At 38.6% G+C, this 13,184-nt stretch overlaps 1 long non-coding RNA gene across 1 annotated transcript; it reads right to left on the minus strand.

The window, feature by feature from the left end:
• Positions 1 to 8,826: 8,826 nt before the first annotated feature.
• On the minus strand, positions 8,827 to 9,296 carry LOC137579805 (uncharacterized). Its single transcript, XR_011032893.1, has 3 exons — positions 9,137 to 9,296; positions 8,983 to 9,058; positions 8,827 to 8,923 (listed from the first exon to the last, which is right to left on the minus strand). It is a non-coding gene; the product is annotated as an uncharacterized lncRNA (long non-coding RNA).
• Between the last annotated feature and the right edge of the window lie 3,888 nt (positions 9,297 to 13,184).

A 13,184-nucleotide genomic window follows, 5' to 3' on the forward strand; every position in this document is an offset into this window, starting at 1 on the left:
TGGATAGACTACCCGCTCTACTAGTTAGAATTTTATTAATGAATTCGCGTACTGACACAATTTATCCTCGGTTTAACGCTTGGTACTGGCCAAAAGGAAAAAAAAATAGAGATAAGAATGAGAAAAAGAAAAGAAATACCGCATTTCCTGGCGCAACTGCTGAACAAGAAGGGGTCTGATATCAATGACGCGCAAAACAAATTCGCCCACCCTACCATGATCGCTGTATCCAAAGAAAAAAAAATTACCCAGCGATCCCTATGCCAAACCAATTTTTAACCTAACTTTGCATAAAATTCAAAGAAAGAAAAAGAATTCCTTTTTCTTTTGAGCATAAGTTAAACTTCTGATGACCAAAAAGACCAAAATTAAATTTTATATGTTATTCAAACGAGAGCAACGAAAACTGCTTTAACTCTCTCTTTACTTTGCTTGGTCAATCATATACCAAAAACACAAGTAAAATGACATTATATCCAAAGAGTACTCACTTAAGCATCCCACGGAGAAAGATCTTTCTGGTGACCGCTGTAAGTAATTGTGTAAAAATATAGGGAGAGAGTATGTTGTTGATTCAAGAGAGAATTAAATCATGTTAAGCTTTCGCCAGTGGCGTGCAAAAAAAAAAACAAAAAAGGGGTGAACCAAAATTTTCACCGAAGTTTCACTCATGACCAAAAAGAAAATTACAAATGAAATTATAAAAATAAAGTAAAAAAAAATTTACAAAAAAAAATTAACTTGACTTTGGAGTACACAAAAGACTCAGAATTTTACAATTTAAAAGTTAGCTTTAAGGCGAAAGTATTAGAAAAAAAAATTTAAAGGCATTTAATTATTTTCGCCCAACATTAGTTTAACCCATGCAATATTAGGGCCTGGCGAAGATATTTAGTTTCTTGGCTGAAGGCTATGCAACGATCACCAGTAAACAAAATAACCAAAGCGGAACGCCAGCCAAGCGGCTACACATATGAAAGCTCTGCTGGTTGATAGTTATCACAAAAGAAAAGCTTTTACTTATCAGAGTTTGCTTGCAAGGTAAGGGCGGGGGGGGAGTCTCTCCTCTAGTCTAGAGAATCTTATACTCTTTATTTTTGGTTTTACTCTCCATGCCCGTCTCAGATCTTTTCTGACCAATACTTGCTGCTCCAGGGGCTTCGGTCCGTTTTGACAGCTTGTCCCTCATAAGCCTTTCTCTAGTCGGCTGACCGGCCTAGACCATTTCATCTAGTCTGTGAACTAGGTGCCAACTCTATATATAAAACAAAACTTTCTTACTACACACATTAAAAGGCGCATTTTTTTTACTATTTACCATTTGACTTGGCACCGGATTAAAAAGGAAATATTACTTCCTCTCGAAAATCTACTTCATCAGACTGCCCATGTGCCTAAAAGACAAACATTTTTCATAAAAATTGGTTCCTTTACTCAAACTGATATGCGCGTTCGTATAGCGCTGGACTTACATTTATTTTGAAATAAAACACTATCAATCACTGAAGGAATAAAACTGCTTCGAATTCACCATTCAAACTTCACAATCTTACTTTTTCCGAAAAAAAATTAGTTTTCACTATGACTTTAATTTTTGCGACCGCACTGGTTGAAGATGATTTGGAAAAGAAAAGTCATTCCCATGGGGGCCGACATACTTGGCTAAATCTCTATCCCTTAGTCCTCTTTGGACCCCTCTCTTCGCCTCGATTACCCCTAAACTTCCCTGATCCCAACTCTAGAGGAGCCTAGGGGGCGCCACAAAAAAAGTAATCGGATAAATAAAAAAAATTCAAAGAAAATTTTCTGAACCAAAACAAAAAAAAAAAATGAATCTCGAAATCGCATTTCCTATGTTTTTCAAAATTATACAATGTTAGTCTACATTCTGTTAGTTAGTATAACGCTAACTAACAATACAAGCAGTACAAGCAGTGCAAGCAGTGAACGCAGATTACTCTGTGAAACTTATATTGCCCACTTTTAGGGATAAAACGTTTATATATCGTTTTAGTTATAAAGAAGAAAAATCATTCCTACTCTTTTTTTTCGTTTCCTTTCTAAATACAAACGGTTACAAGCGCTACTACAAAACCCCCCACTAAAATCACACTTACCTAATGGAAAGGGTGATACTCGCTTGAAACCGGGCCAAAAAAAAATTATTGCTTAATATCTTTTGCATGGAATTTGCCTACCAAATGGCCTTGTAGATTCTCCAACTCATAGTACGCGTTGCCGAGCTTGCGTCTCACTCTCGCCTTCACGAACGGTGGCGCTAACTTGGAGTTGAATCCTTTTGCGAAATTACTTTGCTGGAAGTTCCTACGAAATACCTCTTGTCCTACTGAAAAAGACACCTCGCGACTACGTAAATTATACAGATTCTCATTCCGCTCATGCTGTTTTCGTGACTCCTCTTTAGCTTTAGTTCCCATTATTTCGAAAGAGTCGTCCCTACTAAACCTTACAGCCCGATCCTCTAACAATTCTAAGTTCCGTAGCACTTGGTAAACGGACCCGTCGGTTACCATATGCTGACCAAATGCCATTCTATAGGGTGTTGTGTTTATCGCCGAATGAATAGTAGACCTCAATGCACAAGCGATACTACTTAGCTTTTCGTCCCAATCAGACTGGCTTGGACTTACGTAAGCCTTCACTGCTGCCAATACCGACCGGTTTACTCTCTCCGACACATTAGCCTGCGAAGCATACGCAGCCGTATACGTGTGACGCACCTTATACCTTTGCAACAGCTCATTAAAATGGTGTGCTCTAAACTGGGGCCCATTATCAGATACTATAATCTCAGGTACCCCAAAACAATGAAAAGATCCTCTTCTAGAAACTGGGTAACCACTTCCGCGGTAAACTTTTTTACTTTCTTTAGGAACGGAAATTTTGAGAAATGGTCCACTACAATAAATATTCCAATATTGCCAGACTTGCTTCGCGGGTAAGGACCCAAGAAATCCACATACAGTCTCTCGAAAAATCTTGACGTTTCACCCGACTTGCCTAATGGTGGCCTTAACGTATAATTCGGGTGTTTAGTGGCTTTACAAACATCACATCTGTTTATAAACTCTTTAACTTCTGACACTAGATTTGGCCAGTAATAGTAGCGCCTGAGTTTTTACAACGTCTTATTAATACCGCAGTGCGCCGCTAGTGGGCTTTCGTGAGCCAATTTCAACAACTGCGCCACTAGTCCCTTGGGAATCCATAGTTTCCAGCACTGATCATCTGCTAACTTCTCCCCAGGAAAATGCTCATTACTTTCACGTCAGGTACTGACTGGGGGTTTTTTTCGACCTTCGCCTTTAGCTCCACATATTCGGGACTTAGAAAATGCACCGAATTGAGATCGATTCCTAAATCACTATCTAATACCGCTAAATCAGGGGTAAAAACTCTGGACAAAGCGTCTGGCACCACATTTTGACTACCTTTTCGATGTGAAATGGTAAAATTAAATCCCTGAAGTTTCAAAGACCATCTGGCCAACCTAGAACTCAAGTCTGATTGACTCATTAACCACTTTAAAGAAGCATGGTCGGTTATGATAGAAAATTCTTGACCCTCCACGTAGGCCCTATATTTTTTTACTGCTAACACGGCTGCCAAACACTCTTTCTCTGTAACTGAGTAGTTTCTTTGTGCCTGGTTTAGTTTTTTTGACATAAACGCAATGGGTACTTCGTCCTTATCCTCTGTTAACTGGGTTAACACTGCGCCCACTCTCGTATGACTGGCGTCACAGTTTATGGAGAAAGGTTTTTTAAAATTGGGACTATGTAAAACTGGTGCCTGGCTTAAACGTGTTTTCAAGTCTTCAAATGCTGACTGAGCTTCTGATGTCCATATGAATTTAAGCTTATGTTTTAAAGTATCGGTAATTGGAGACGCAATAGCAGCGTAATTTTGAATGAATTTATGATACCAACCCGCCATTCCTAAAAAGCGCCGAACTTGTTTAACCGATTTTGGGGTGGGGAAATCGACTATGGCGGATATTTTATCTGGGTCTGTCTTAATCGTTCCCTCACCTACAATATGCCCTAGATACTTGACATTCTTTCTACAGAAAAGACTTTTCTCGACGTTTATAGTTAACCCTGCATCGGATATACATTTGGATAGCTCTGTAAGCAGAGTTATATGCTCGTTAAACGAATCTGAGACAATTAACAGATCATCCAAGTAGATAAATATCTGATGACGCCGATGCGGTGGCACTATTTTATTCATGAGTTTGGACATGGTTTGCGCCGCGTTACATAATCCAAAAGGCATTACTTTGAAATGGTACAGGGGTCTACCTGCTACTGAAAAGGCTGTCTTATCCCGTGACTCAGGCTCTAAAGGAATTTGCCAATACGCGACTTTCAAGTCGAGACTTGTAATGTACTCGGCCTTAGGTAATCTGCTAAGGATGCCGTCTATGATTGGCATTGGGTAAGCATCCTTAACTGTAACGGCATTCACCCGTCTACTATCTATACATAACATATGTTTTCCTGGCTTACTCACCAACACCACGGGCGAAGACCAAGCACTTTGAGATTCCTCAATAACTCCTAATTTTAACATGCGATCTAACTCTTCATATATTAATTGTTCCTTTGCTGGTGACATAGGATAGTGTCGCTGCTTAATTGGTGCTGCACCAGCAACATCTATTGAATGTGACAGCAGCTGCGTTTTCCCTAGTCCCAACTTAGCGAATGATGGAAACAAACCCATACATTCAGACAAACGTTGCTTCTGATTACTGTCTAACATCCGTTGCGCCGTATCCTCTACGCTTAAACTAGCTATCCGCAGCGGTCCTAATGACAGTCCAGATGGTAATAAATCAAAAGCGAGCCAAAAATCTATGCCTAAGTAGAGATCCTGGGTTAGCCCAGGGACTATGTAAAACTTCAATATCTTACTATTTCCTCTAAAACTAACTTCAGTACCTATCTTTCCTACTATCTGCTGAGGTGTTCCATCTGCAGTATTTACTTTATTTGACAATGGCCTAATATTCTGTTTTACAGCCAATAATTCTTCGGCAAAACTGCCACCAACACAACTTATACTAGCCCCAGTATCCATGAGACCACTTATTAATCTATTGAATAACTTTACCTCTGCATAAGGGCGAATATCAAAAACATTGCCGACTACCGCCGAGGCTATTAACTTTCGCTCCTTTTTAACACCTTTATTAAAAGCCTTCCTTCGCTCTCTTGAACGATTCTGTGACCAATAAATTCCTAATCTAGGCGACTCTACTGGTTCCGTTTCGGAATATTTAGTTATTTCTAATGATTTCTCATCAGAGATATGCGCAAATTCGGGCAAATATTCTTCTAACCCTAGTGTTTCCTTTAATCTGTATTGCTGGCCCTCGAGACCATCTGTCTGCGTGCACTTCTCCGAAGTGCACGACCTGCCGGGTTTTTTGAATGATCATTACAATGGGCACAAGATGGCTTATACGTGTTTGGCTTCCCACAGCCATAGCAAAACACTCGCCGTTCTGCTACACACTCTTGATATGGATGACCCGCCGTATCACAGTTCCAACAAACCAAGTTAACTGCTTCCACCACTGGCACCTCATCTTCAACCTCGGACTCTTCTGTTTGAATGCTCACTGCATTTACCACTCTCCTAGGCATGGGTCTTGGTGGTACACTCAATGGTTTCCGTACTGTCTGCATAAAGGTTTCTCTAGTACGCACTATCTGCCTTAACTTAGATACCAAAGCTATGGACTCATATAATAACTCATGCTGAATATCGGGCAGAAGATTAGCCCGAATATGCTCTAGCAACTCAATTTCTGCTAACGGAGTAGACAGTTTGTCTGCTAGTGCCACTATGGCCTCGTAGAATTCGTCGAACGACTCTTTATCCCCTTGTCTGCGTTTGCTGATAGCAGCTTTAATATGCTGATCGGTACACTCGTCTTTAAACTGTTCCCTCAAGGCTCTACATAAGTCTAACCACTTGATGTGTGATACCTTCTTGTGGTATCTCCAGAACCACTCACTAGCATTTCCTTCAAACAAATTGCTAACATACCGCGACAGAACTACGAAATTACCTTCTAAAGCCTGATGGGTCATTGCTTCCGCTCTATAAATAAACTCGTCCACTGATATACCGGACTTGCCATTAAACCTTAACTTCCAACTACTTATAACCTGACTTATTCTGTCTGGTCTAAGCTCCAAAATACTGTTACCATTACTTGCCTGCTCACTAGCTGCTGTTGCTGATACTTGGCTACGTAAGTTCGCTGCCTGTTGTGTACTTTCCTCAGCGTTCACTTGGTGTGTCGCTACTACTGAATACAATCTCTGGAATCCATTTTCTAACGCTTGTGTCAACAATTCCGTTTGTCTAACTGCTTGAATTTCCAGTCGCTCATTTTGGCGAGATGCAGCCGTCGCCATGGCATTCGCTATTAATCTGGCTAAATTAACGTCGCTATTCCTAACAGATTCGGATGGCTCTATACCCTCATCTAACCTTCTTTCCTGACTCAAATCTCTCTGTGCCATTTCTGCTAGTAAGTTGGCCCTTTGCGCTGCTGCCCTGGTTTGCATTCTTGCCTGATGGCTGGTCTGTGGTCCCCCACTAAGTGCTTCAGCTCCTTCTCCTTCCGTATTCTGTAGCGGTTGATCACAAGTGGGGCAAATTTCCCTACTATCGACGCGTATGTTGAAGCACGCTATGTGGAAATGATGACCACAAGAAGTGCTCCGTAGCTGCGCCCTATATTGTATTGGTTTATCGCAGATAAGGCAAAGGGTATTGTCGTCCTGAATCGCGGCTAGAGGCACTGCTGTGCCTTACCGGCATTTCTCACCACAAAACGTTTGCTTATTTGTTAACTAAATATGTTGAGGACTTCCCTCTTATTATTAAGCTTTTAATTCCAGATCTGGTCAATTCCTAATAAGACTATTTCTATTAAATTGATTGATTAACAAAGCTATACTTATTATACTGATGTTGCAAAGAAATAAAGAAAATATAAAGAAAATTCAAATAACTTTCATAAAACTAATGAGGGGAATCATGAAATGTGTTAAAAAAAAATGGTTTGAGCAGCTGCTAAAATAACGATAAAAGAGGACTTTAAGTATAATTGCAGGTATGCTCTAGCCTATTGCCCAGTATCACATAACTCTATACAATTTACCTAACTACTTAAAGCCATCAACATTTTGTACCTAACTTGTAGGCAACTAGGAAAACTAATAGTTCTAAAAAGTATTAACCGCTTGGAGGCTATAGTCTTTGACCATTGTTAAACCTGATCCGAAACGAAAAATAACTTTCTGACTATTGAAAATTACCCGTGGCTAAACCAACAATCCTGAGCGCGGAGCCGAAAATATTTTAGAATTCAAGGCTGATCCAGCTGACCAATTGATTGTGCGTTGTTTTATTTTTCTTCTTGTTGGTGGTGTGGACATAGAGTTATGTCGATACTTTATGTACTCCGACTGACCACCCAATACAATAAGGAACACTAGCGTTCGAAAACCGAGATATAAATACCCATAAGAAAAGCTGTTATTGACTAAAAATGTTTTCGTCGGGGCTCCCGAAACCGTTTCGGGCCCCACGTTGGGCGCCAATTAATAAAATTATGAATACATAACTAACTGTATCATATAACCTGCTACAATTTTACTGCGAGCTGTTGGAATCTGGTAGAATCTATCAGTAGTACGCGCTGGTTTCGGCTCAATTAGTCGGTGAGGAATGGGGGATGGGGGAAATGGATAGACTACCCGCTCTACTAGTTAGAATTTTATTAATGAATTCGCGTACTGACACAATTTATCCTCGGTTTAACGCTTGGTACTGGCCAAAAGAAAAAAAATAGAGATAAGAATGAGAAAAAGGAAAGAAATACCGCATTTCCTGGCGCAACTGCTGAACAAGAAGGGGTCTGATATCAGTGACGCCCAAAACAAATTCGCCCACCCTACCATGATCGCTGTATCCAAAGAAAAAAAAAATTACCCAGCGATCCCTATGCCAAACCAATTTTTAACCTAACTTTCTTTGCATGATTCCTACTTTTTACTTTGCTTGGTCAATCATATACCAAAAACACAAGAAAAATGACATTATATCCAAAGAGTACTCACTTAAGCATCCCACGGAGAAAGATCTTTCTGGTGACCGCTGTAATTGTGTAAAAATATAGGGAGAGAGTATGTTGTTGATTCAAGAGAGAATTAAATCATGTTAAGCTTTCGCCAGTGGCGTGCAAAAAAAACAAAAAAGGGGTGAACCAAAATTTTCACCGAAGTTTCACTCATGACCAAAAAGAAAATTACAAATGAAATTATAAAAATAAAGTAAAAAAAAAATTTACAAAAAAAAATTAACTTGACTTTGGAGTACACAAAAGACTCAGAATTTTACAATTTAAAAGTTAGCTTTAAGGCGAAAGTATTAGAAAAAAAATTTAAAGGCATTTAATTATTTTCGCCCAACATTAGTTTAACCCATGCAATATTAGGGCCTGGCGAAGATATTTAGTTTCTTGGCTGAAGGCTATGCAACGATCACCAGTAAACAAAATAACCAAAGCGGAACGCCAGCCAAGCGGCTACACATATGAAAGCTCTGCTGGTTGATAGTTATCACAAAAGAAAAGCTTTTACTTATCAGAGTTTGCTTGCAAGGTAAGGGCGGGGGGAGTCTCACCTCTAGTCTAGAGAATCTTATACTCTCTATTTTTGGTTTTACTCTCCATGCCCGTCTCAGATCTTTTCTGACCAATACTTGCTGCTCCAGGGGCTTCGGTCCGTTTTGACAGCTTGTCCCTCATAAGCCTTACTCTAGTCGGCTGACCGGCCTAGACCATTGCATCTAGTCTGTGAACTAGGTGCCAACTCTATAAAACAAAACTTTCTTACTACACACATTAAAAGGCGCATTTTTTTTACTATTTACCATTTGACTTGGCACCGGATTAAAAAGGAAATATTACTTCCTCTCGAAAATCTACTTCATCAGACTGCCCATGTGCCTAAAAGACAAACATTTTTCATAAAAATTGGTTCCTTTACTCAAACTGATATGCGCGTTCGTATAGCGCTGGACTTACATTTATTTTGAAATAAAACACTATCAATCACTGAAGGAATAAAACTGCTTCGAATTCACCATTCAAACTTCACAATCGGACTTTTTCCGAAAAAAAATTAGTTTTCACTATGACTTTAATTTTTGCGACCGCACTGGTTGAAGATGATTTGGAAAAGAAAAGTCATTCCCATGGGGGCCGACATACTTGGCTAAATCTCTATCCCTTAGTCCTCTTTGGACCCCTCTCTTCGCCTCGATTACCCCTAAACTTCCCTGATCCCAACTCTAGATGAGCCTAGGGGGCGCCAAAAAAAAAGTAATCGGATAAATAAAAAAAATTCAAAGAAAATTTTCTGAACCAAAAACAAAAAAAAATGAATCTCGAAGTCGCATTTCCTATGTTTTTCAAAATTATACAATGTTAGTCTACATTCTGTTAGTTAGTATAACGCTAACTAACAATACAAGCAGTACAAGCAGTGCAAGCTCTCTGTGAAACTTATATTGCCCACTTTTAGGGATAAAACGTTTATATATCGTTTTAGTTATAAAGAAGAAAAATCATTCCTACTCTTTTTTTTCGTTTCCTTTCTAAATACAAACGGTTACAAGCGCTACTACAACAGCTCTCAACATAAGTTGCTAAGGTTGCTAAGATGCTCAACCAGGGCTACAACTGACGCACCTGTCAATACAAGTCACTTTGACTTATTAGTCAGGTGTCAGTCTAAACTACAAACTACACAATGCACTGACACCTGACAATTCTGAAAGCACCTGTCTTGGTTGATGGTCGGAGTTTATCGAACACTAGCACAGAGTCCCAGGCATCCGACGGTAGCCAGCCGTCTAACAGTGCGCTATCCTGCGGATCAAGTAGTGAGTTTCTCCAGCGGGGACACGAACGAAAAGGCCGAGGGCACGAAAAACCGGAGTATGTTAAGCGGTAAGTGCAAGGAATAGAAAAATCTAAATTAAACATGACTGAATATTCGGTCTGTTGAAAATAGGTTCAAAAATGATGTTGAATTTAGTGAGGAGAGTATTCCGAGCACGTCATCCGATGGAGCCATGATAGAGGCTTGCGGTATGGGAGGCTGCGAGGTTAAGTCCAGACCTCAACAAGTCGAATTCGAATAGGAGCTGGAAATGGAGGAAAATGGACTGCGGCCACCATTTGTGCTGGTCGTAACTTCTTCAGATTGTCCGAAGGATTATTGCCATCTACTTGAAAATTTCTTCGGCATTTTCCAGGATTATAGAAGCGTGGCAAGTCTCTCATTTAATGAAGTGGCTCCCGTAACGCAGTTCAATGGACGACTGTTCGTGGCAGCCGCTAATGAAGATACGATGGAATGGGGGGCAAGAAATATTTGTTCTATGGGACAGTATGAGGCCATAAGTCTTATTAATTTCTTACGGTTAACCGCTGCTAGAACTACGTGGTCCAAAGAACAGTGCAGCCTGAAACTTATTTTCAAGCTCCTAGAAAGCCAGAACTGTAATATTTCGACAGAGGAATGGGCAGTAGTTAGTCGACAAAATTTGCCGCGCTCGTCCCCTGAAAACGTCACGGATATTTGCGTAAATGAAAAAGTCGAGATATGGATGGATGCGGAGAGTGCCGATGCGATCAAAGAACGCTGCAATCGTCTAAAATATAGCTTCTGGAGGATACCTTTTGAATTTTGCGATTAGTTGAGAAGTTGATGATTAGGTAGACTCATTTGTCTACAGATTCTTTTGGATAACGCTGAATTTCAAATAATTATAAATTTTTGTTTAAAAGATTGCCAGTGCCTACGTGCACGCTGTAATTGTAAATTGGGGCAAACGTTTTAAATACTGTTTCTAGATGATCCAATTTCAATTTTCTGACTAGACGATACCTTGAAATAGGCGAAGGCAAGGTTTGACTTGAAGTGATTTATTGGGGCCGCAAGCCCGGTATTTATAGGAGAACGTTTACATTGGTCTTATGGCTAGTGTCTTTAACGGTACTTAAAGCTAGACATTATGCTTAAGTTCTAATTACTTATAATCTATCCCTAGAAGTATGTGGCCTAATCTTATCCCTAAAAGTATACTACACCTCCTTTTTTTTAAAAAGAAAAATTTATATTTTTCTAACATCCTTTTTATGTTATTTTTATTCTATCTAAATGTACTGTTTGCTTTTTGTTTTTGTCATCCGCTATTACTATATTATTGTTAGGACCTATGCTCTGTATTGAATATTTGCCTGTGTATTTGTTATCTAATTTATGTCCTGTATCATTTTTTAAAAGTATGTCTTGTCCTTCAGTTAGCGATACTTTTTTTGTGTTTTTATCATATGTTTCTTTTTGTAATGCTTTTAATTTTTCGATAAGCAGTTTCGCTCTATTTTGTGCTATTTGTAATTTAAATTTTATTTCTTTATTGAAATCATCAATGTTGTAAATGGGTTCTACCGTTTCAGACGAGAATGGGACAGTTTTAGGATGTTTTCCAAAGACTAGTTCAAAAGGTCCATAACCATGTACGGTGGATGGAGTGGTGTTAAAGCAATATGTGAAATATGCTAGATATTCATCCCAATCGTCTTTTTTTATGGATATATATGACCTGATGTATTCATTGAAAGTTCTATGGCTTCTTTCTACTGTTCCAAGAGTTTGATGATGGTGCGCCGTGGAATTAATTTTAGTTATGTTAAAATTTTTGCAAAGTTCTATTAGTATTGAATTCATATATTCTGTTCCCATGTCTGTTAGAATTGTTTTCACTGAACCGTAAATTAAAATGAATTTTTCGAATATTGCCTTTGCAACCGCTTTTGCACTTTTGTTTGGGATTGGTATTGATATGAGATATTTGGACAGATCGCAGATAATAGTAACTGCGTATTCATTACCGTTCATTGTTTTTGGTAATGGTCCAATTGTATCTATTATTATTGTGTCAAAAGTGGTTGCAGGGGTTGGTGTTATGACCAATGGGGAGTGGTTGTGTCTGGTTACCTTGGCTAGTTTGCACTTTTCGCAATTTTTGATGTATGTTGCAACATCCCGAGACATATTTTTCCAAAAGAAATCTCTTTTTATTTTTCCTAGTGTTCTGTTTACCCCGCAGTGACCTCCCTCTATTGGGTCATTATGATATTTATTTAATGTATTTCTTATTTCTTCTTTATTTGTTATTACTTTTACTTGGGGTAGAACTGCTATTTCTAAATGTTTTAATGTGTCGTTTCCTTTTTGTGTTAGTTCATTAGGTGTAAGTGACCTAAATAGTTTTTCTGACATGTCTATTTTCAGTTTATAGATTTTTTTGAGCACCGGCTTCTTTTTTCAAGCCTTGGAAGGAATCGATCTAGATCTATTCTTCCACTAATGATCAAATCGCCTATGTTGAAGGAGAGTAATTTTTCTTTATTTTTGGTAATAAAGCATTTGCATTTTTTGAATTTAATTTGCGCGTATTTTTTGGCTTCGCTAGGATTTATTATTTCATATATTCTTGGTGTTTCTATTCTGCTATTGTTAATTTTGTTTTCCTTATGTATTAATTTTTTGTTTCTGATCTTGTTGCTACTTTAAGTATTTTATTACTTTCTATGTTTTTTATATTTTCAAATTCAATTCTGGAGAGATTTTCTTGTCCCCTGATTTATTCTATAGTAAAATCGAACTCTTCTAAATCTAGCCTTATTCTAGTAAGCTTTGACGATGTGTTTTTTAGAGAATATAGGTATGTTAATGGCTGATGGTCAGTTCTGATTAGGAATTTTTTTCCCGTATATGTATGGTTTGAAATATTGAATTGCCCAATGTATTGCTATTAATTCTTGCTCTATTGTTGACTTATTGCTTTCGCCTTTTGTAAATGCCTTAGATGCGTATGATATGGGTAATTGGAGTCCATCAAATTCTTGGCTGAGGACGGCTCCACATGCGATCTTGCTTGCATCAGTTGTGACACGGAATTTTTTATTGAAATCTGGATATTGAAGTATTTGTGGTCTTAATAATTTGTTTTTTAAGTATTCGAAAGCTGCTTGACAGTTTGCATCCCAGATAAATTCT

The sequence above is a fragment of the Drosophila tropicalis genome, unplaced genomic scaffold, assembly GCF_018151085.1.
Source record: "Drosophila tropicalis isolate 14030-0801.00 unplaced genomic scaffold, ASM1815108v1 contig_789, whole genome shotgun sequence".
NCBI lineage: Eukaryota > Metazoa > Arthropoda > Insecta > Diptera > Drosophilidae > Drosophila > Drosophila tropicalis.